The 7,509-nt window shown below is 37.4% G+C and overlaps 1 long non-coding RNA gene across 1 annotated transcript; it reads right to left on the minus strand.

Annotated features, from left to right (window-relative positions):
• Nucleotides 1-3,548: 3,548 nt before the first annotated feature.
• LOC109192523 lies at nucleotides 3,549-4,146 on the minus strand. The gene is made up of 2 exons (XR_002056114.1): nucleotides 3,886-4,146; nucleotides 3,549-3,620 (listed from the first exon to the last, which is right to left on the minus strand). It is a non-coding gene; the product is annotated as an uncharacterized LOC109192523 (long non-coding RNA).
• Between the last annotated feature and the right edge of the window lie 3,363 nt (nucleotides 4,147-7,509).

Consider the following 7,509-nt stretch of genomic DNA (forward strand, 5'->3'; position numbering starts at 1 on the left):
AAGAATGAGAGTTTATATCATGTCCCAAGGTGAGAGAGTATGGAGGTCAGTAGAAGAAGGGTGGGTGCCACCTACTGATGAACAAGGAGAAAAGAATCTTAAAAGAAAATGGTCTAAAGAAGAAATCAAAGAAGCTGACTACAACTCTAAAGCCATGAACTCCATCTATGGAGCAGTTAGTGAAGAGGCATTTAAGCTGATATCAAACACTGAAATAGCCAAAGAAGCCTGGACAATCCTGTGCAATCATCATGAAGGCAACACCATTGTCAAACAATCAAAACTACATATGATACAGACTCAATTCGAAACTTTGAAAATGGAAGAAAACGAAAATATCACACAGTTCAATGCAAAGATTCTTGACATAGCTAGAGCAGCATACAATCTAGGAGAACCTTTTCCCAAACCAAAATTGGTCAAAAAGGTACTCAGATCCCTACCAGAGAGATTCCTCATGAAAGTCACTGTCATACAAGAAAGTACCAATCTGGACACATACAAGCTCAGTGATCTGATGGGAAACCTGCAAACATACGAACTTGAGATGCTTCAAAGAAAACCTAATGTGTCAAACAAAGGAATCGCATTACAAACTACTCAAACTACTAATTCAGATGACGACACACAAACCATGGAAGAAACCATTGCCTTACTCACCAAGAATTTTAATAAAGTGGTTAAAAAATTCAATAAGTTCAGAAGTAAAAACAAGAGTTTCCCAAACAACAATGGAAACAACTCAAACTCACAACCCCGCTCATATGAAAATCAGAAAAAGGGAAAATCCTCCCAAAACACCGATGGAATACAGTGCTACGAATGCAAGGGATACGGACACATCCAATCAGAATGTGCAACCTATCTGAAAAGGAAAAATAAAAACTATGTTACCACACTCAGTGATGACTCCGACAGTGAGAATGAAAATACAAATTTCATTGCATTCACCATTAGACAAGAAGAGGAAGACACTTCCCAAGAAGACATTCAAGGATTATTCGTGGCATACACATTACTACAATCAAAATGGCAGGAGCTTATTAGAGTCAATACATAACTCATGCAACAGAACCGTGATCTACAAATTGAAAAGGAAAGAGAAATTCGAGATCATCAGAAAACAAAAGATGAACTAAAGAAACTCCAAGAAAAGGAAAAAGATCTTGAAGGAGAAATTCTGAAGGAAAACTCACAAAGGATTGAATATGCTAATGAAAGACAATCAGAAAATCCAGAGATGTTGCAACAACGTTTCCAACATCGAAGGGTCAGATGCTATTACTGCCACAAACCAGGTCATATTAAAGCACACTGGTGGATTAGACAAAATCGTCTTATGAGGAAACAATCACAAATCAGAAAGGTATGGGTCAAAAAGGATCAAACCCAAACAGTTGCTCTCACCTCCAAAACAGAAAAGAACACAGAAATATGGTACTTCGATAGTGGATGTTCACGCCACATGACTGGGAAACCAGAACATCTAGTTAACATACTACCAAAACAAGGAGGACATGTTACATTTGGAGATGGAGGAAAAGGCCAAATCATTGGAAGTGGAACACTAAATGTGACCGGATTACCGAGGCTTACGCAAGTCTTCTTGGTAAAAGGACTCAAAGCAAATCTAATCAGCATTAGTCAACTGTGTGATGACAATCTACAAGTGAAATTCTCCAAAAACAGTTGCCAAGTCTATGATCAAAATGAACACTGTGTAATGCAAGGCAATAGATCATCAGACAAATGCTACGTCTGGACAAATCAATTCACATGTAATCTCTCAAAAGAAATTGAAGCACAAATTTGGCACCAACGAATGAGACACATAAACTTTCATGACATGAAGAAAGGAATGAAACTTGGAACTTATCGAGGATTACCACGACAACTCGAAATTAACGAGAACAAAACTTGTGAAACGTGTCTTGAGAACAAACTAACAAGGAAAACCCATAAGAAAACATCAGGAATCCACACCACAAGAATTATGGAACTCCTGCACATGGATCTTTTTGGTCCAACTCAAGTTGAAAGCATATGAGGAAAAAGGTATGTTCATGTAACAGTAGATGATTACTCTCGTTTCACATGGGTCATGTTCCTAAGAGAAAAATCATATACCTTCAAAAGCTTCAAAATCCTTGTCAATAAGATTGAAACTGAAAAAGAAAGAAAAATAGGAAAAATCATGCGTTTAAGAAGTGATCATGGTCTTGCCATCACCGATATAAGCCCGTGTCTGTCTCAACATGGTCGGTAGACCAAGAAGCCCTACGAGGGTATGCACAAGTCCGGGTCCGTCCCAGCACGGTCGCTAGACCAAAAAGCCTTACAAGGGTAGGCATAAGCCTGTATGTAACAACCCAAAATTTCATTTTATAAATCCAGTATTAAGAAATTCCAAAGTAGCTTTTTCACTCCATTAAAAATTTTTGCGATCAATCGGTGTATGAATAAAATAATTTTTGTCGCATTTTAAAATTTATTCGACACCGAAGAAATGAATCCCATTCAAAAATTCCAATGTTTTCGGGTACTTCGTGTACCAAGATTTAAATCGAGAATTTTATCTGAGTGAGACCGGGAGAATTCAAAAGGGAATTTTGAAGAAGTGTTCATTCATGTAGCTTTTGGGAAAATTCACTTTCAACCCCAAAGTAATAAAAGATAACATTTCTAGCCCATTGTTCATGTTACACGGTGGACCACAAGACATCCAAAATCCCTTATAGAATCATCTTTTAGCTTGGGAAATTACCCCTTTGCCCTCAACCAATTATTGTGAATCATCATAGGGTTTTGAACCCTATATAAACCCTCTTATTCCATCTCATTTTCCTGATCGCATTCTTTGCCTCTTCCTCATATCTTTGTCTGCCAAGAACAAGAAGAGAGACAACAACCTAGTAAGCTTGTTCATCCTTCATTCTAGCCTCTTTTCTCTTATAGTTTCTTTAGTCTTTGAGGTTCTAGGCTAAGGATAGAAGGTGTGTTTGGGAAGTGTAGGTGGTGAAGGAGGCTCAAGCTAGGTCAAGAGGAAGAAGAGATTCAAGCAAGAAGGCTAGACTACAAGAGGTATAACCCCATGGATTCCTCTTTAGATTTGGCTCTGTGAAGCCTAGTTTTGAGTAAAAATGAGATAGCCATACAGATGAGTCTGCAGTTTTGGTAATTGCATCGATGTCTTCGTTCCATATCCAAAGTCGGGTCTTTGAATCGGAATCATACCTAAATGATGTTATAAACCTGCCAACAATTCTGGAGCACTTCTCAATATGCTCATACATTTAATATTTTTAGAAAATATAAGGCTTGAAGTTGCTACAACCAAAACATTAAGTCATTAAGTACCTATCTTTCATATGGATCAAAACCCTTCCAGCTTCTTCTTTTGCTTTTGTTTCAACTACCCCTCTTGCATAATCCTTCAACTTTGATAGCATATTATCTTTGGTTTCTTTATCCATCTCAAAGCCAGAAAGTGCTGCAGAAAAAGATGATACTGCAGCTTCTATCTCATCCAGTAGGAGTTGTCTTATTTGTGTCCATGGATCATCACTAACTCCAGCTAATACAGACCCAACTGGTCCAAATAATTCGTCATTCAACTTTGTCTGCACAAAAACTCCCACAAATGTTAATTAATTATATTGAGAGTCCAATATTCCGCACCCCCCTCCCAAACCCCCCAAAAAAAGAATAATAAATAAAGAAACAACTTTCTTTGTGGCTTTAATTTAAATCATGAAATATGTTCATATATCCAAAAGATGTTCAAAGGCAACGATCACTGGATCTTATAGCACAGAATACAAATTTATGATTAGTCATATTGTCCCATTGGTACTACTTGGTCTAAAAGTCTGCTTCTGATCATACCTCATAAAGTGTTGTAAGTTCAGCCAGCTTGGATGCACGGACTACAGCAATATGTCCATGTATATCACGTGTGAGCTTATATCTTGTTTTAGACAAGTCCCAATTAGCTTGGTCAATGACAGCATCTGCAAAAAGAATTATTTGTGCTTATTTTAGATGAACCAGAACAAAATCTTCAAACTCCATATTAACTTTAAATTAGTACTACCAATAAACTATGACCCTTGAATTCTAAAGATACAATAACCACCCAAGTGCAAAGAAAATTTATATGAATAGTCAGAGAAGTTCAGGGCACTTCCGTATTCCCCTTGGGACAGAGAACAGAAGACCTAAGGAAAGGCAAATTATGTTGTGCATCCGTATGCACCATGCATGGTGCATACGGATGCAAAAACGACGTTGTTTTAATAAAACGCGCGTCTCCCCTTTAAAAAAAAAATCAGGTTCGATTCCCAGCAACAACATATGAACTAAAATTCCATAATTGATGAACTATAATTCCACAATCGATGAACTGTAATTCCATAATTGATGAACTATAATTCCAGAATCTAATCTATGAACTAAAAATTTCAGAATGAATGAACTAAAATTCCATAATCTATGAACTAAAATTTCATAATCGATGAACTACAGTTCTAGAATCGATGAACTATAATTCCATAATCAATGAACTATAATTCCATAATCTATGAACTAAAATTTCAGAATGAATAAACAATATAATGTTGTTGCTGAGAATCGAACCTGATTTTTTTCAAAGAGGAGACGCGCGTTTTTTAATAAAACGACGTCGTTTTGGCATCCGTATGCACCATGCATGGTGCATACGGATGCACAGCATAACTATCCCTAATGAAAAGTCTCTTACTAAATGACTGGCATGTTTGAAAAAAAAAATCCTTTATCAAATCCCATTTACTTCATATAGCACAAGTTTATAAAATTCAATCATAAACAGAAGAGAGTTCACTCCTTTATAGAGATACTTCTGATAAAAGCATTGTACTTCCTCTGTTCATATGTGGTAAGTAGCAAAATAAAATAATGTATAGTACCTACTTTCCACTTCCCTACTTCCCAATAGAGGGTGTAATGGGTGTATAGTGATTGATGTTTGTTATAGAATACATATTTGATATATAGAATCCCTATAAATTAAGCAATTTAGGAAGGTAAGGTATATGGAAACTTGTTTCCTATTCGTAGTCTTCTAATACCTATTTATATGATTTTGTATTCTCTAATCTATGACAGTTTGAGACAATATATAACAGCACATTAGAAATCCTCTCTTTCTCTTTCGTAACAATGTTTGTTAGCAACGTCTTCAATGGACATTAAAACAAGAGTAATGTCCACCTTTACTGCAAATTTCGGCACTATTCAAGGCGACGTGTGAGCCTCACTCATCGCCACAATCCTCCACCACGCGCCGGCCGTGAGGGTTTTCCGGCCACCGGAAAATTTTTCCATCGCCTGAGTCCCCTCTCCTCGGATCTGGACTTAGTTTGGACCATTTGGCTTCCGTGATTTTTGTTCTACGGTCAAGTTGTTTTGTCCCCCTTCAGGCTCCCTTTTTTGTGTGTTTTCTGATCTGTTTAGGCTTAATTTTTGTGGGTATGGCTGAGTATAGTTGTGTTGTTGCTACTGCCTTGGAATCTTGTGACGTAGAGGGTTATTAGTGATGGGATTGCGTCTGGGGGTCTCCCTTGACCTCTAGAAGGATGGAGTCCGTTTTGTGTTTTAGTGTTGTCTCGTTTCGTGTTTTAGTGCTATCTCGTTTTGTGTTTTAGTGTTGTCTTGGTTTGGTCTTATCTCGTTTTGATGCTATTTATTTTGTTTTAGTCCTCTCTCCCCTTTCGTTTTGGTGTTGCCTCTCCTTTTTTATGCTCGATGATTGGAGCATACTTCCCTTTGTTAGTCAAGATACTTCCCTTTTGCTAGTAAAGAATTTGTGTCCTCCAGTTTGGAGTTTGTCTTCTTTACCTTGTGTGTTCATGAATGATTAATTGAGAAGATTGTGATGTCTAATCTCCCATTTCAGTATTGCACTTAAATCTGACTTTTTTAATGTTTTCCCCAGTCTCTCAAATTACTCTCAGTTTTGGCTGCTATTCGCTTGGAGGAAGAAACTGACAATATTGAAAACACCCTTGCCCTTGCTTTAATCGAAAGTAAATCAGGTGGTGCTGCCAACAAAAGCACCACATCATCTGATCCTTTAGCATCAAGCTCTTGGAATGAGGTAATTATTTGCCTTGACACATTGATGAAACGGTCAGTTAATTTGTAGTTAGAAAAGAAAGGAGAAGAAAGTGTCCCCTTTTATATTTTACATGTTGGAATGTTGTCGTTGTTAACAATTGAACATCAATGTTTTCCTATGCATTTTGTGCTTTGTCAAAATTTCACTTGCTTCTCCTGTGCTCCACTCTTCTTCCCCTCTCCCAGTTATGGCTCCTGACTTTATTTCATTCTAACCCCACAATGTTCCTAGAGTTGCTTATGATTTTACAATTTGAAATGTTGTTGCTGTTAAATATTTGATATTCTCTTATTCATTGTTAAGGCCTATCACCATTTGCATCTTGATTGAATGAAGTTATGCATTTTCAAAAAATTCACTTGCTTTTCTTATGCTCCTGGCTCTCTCCCAATTATAGCCCCTGATTTTTTTTTTATTTATTCTAACCCTTACAGGTTCCTGCATCAAAAACGTTGATAACACCTGACCATTGCAAATCGATTTGGGGACAATTTAGAACTCAGACAAAATATGCCATCATCCAAGCTAGGACTGCTCAGGCATGATATTTCAATTACATCTGCAAATTCCTCTCTTTTTTTATGGCAGGCTTTTATTTTGTCACTTGGAATTTGATGGATTTCAAAAATTGAAGCAAAAAAATATGCAACTGGACAACTGCATAAAATATTGAGTTGACAACTGTTTGCATAATGATTACAAGCATAGTGCATTAGATTTAAGTTTGTAGTCTCTTATGAGGGAGTGTATTTGTTGTCATCTCTCAGTAAAGAAGTTTTCTTATAGCTTGTTTCTTAAATTTCAGGTGGTTGACATGTTGGAGATGAGAATGAGGATACGTTTCTTACTAAGTTTGTATTGTGTTGCCACTGCTGCTCGTTTTAATACCTATTACCATGTTTGTTTGCCCATGACATTTTCAGGCGGTTTTCCTTGTACTTCGTGCTTTTCGTGTGGTACTTGGTAAAATCTATCACGGGTTTGCCCTTACCGATTTGTTTGCTTTGACTCATTTACCCTTACCGATGCATTGGCGGTTAATAGGGTCGGCACATTTGGTTCGTTTTCAGGCCGACACTGGCCCGTAAATGACATCCGCTTTCGTCAGCCACGTTTTGTCATTCTCTGTACTTGTACTTCTATTGCCTGGTATGCCCTTCGATTGTTCGGTTTGAATTCTCTATTATGCCCTTGTGAATGCTGCAGTTTTGCCTCCATGTTGGTGGGGTAACAGTGAACTACTGTTGTTCTTAGCCATCTCTTCGCCGAAGGGAACAATTAATGTTCTAACATGTATGACTATTCTTTTGACTTTGCACCTCTTTTTTCCACTTTTACCGGGCGCGCACGTC

The sequence above is a fragment of the Ipomoea nil genome, unplaced genomic scaffold, assembly GCF_001879475.1.
Source record: "Ipomoea nil cultivar Tokyo-kokei standard unplaced genomic scaffold, Asagao_1.1 scaffold1770, whole genome shotgun sequence".
Taxonomy (NCBI): domain Eukaryota; kingdom Viridiplantae; phylum Streptophyta; class Magnoliopsida; order Solanales; family Convolvulaceae; genus Ipomoea; species Ipomoea nil.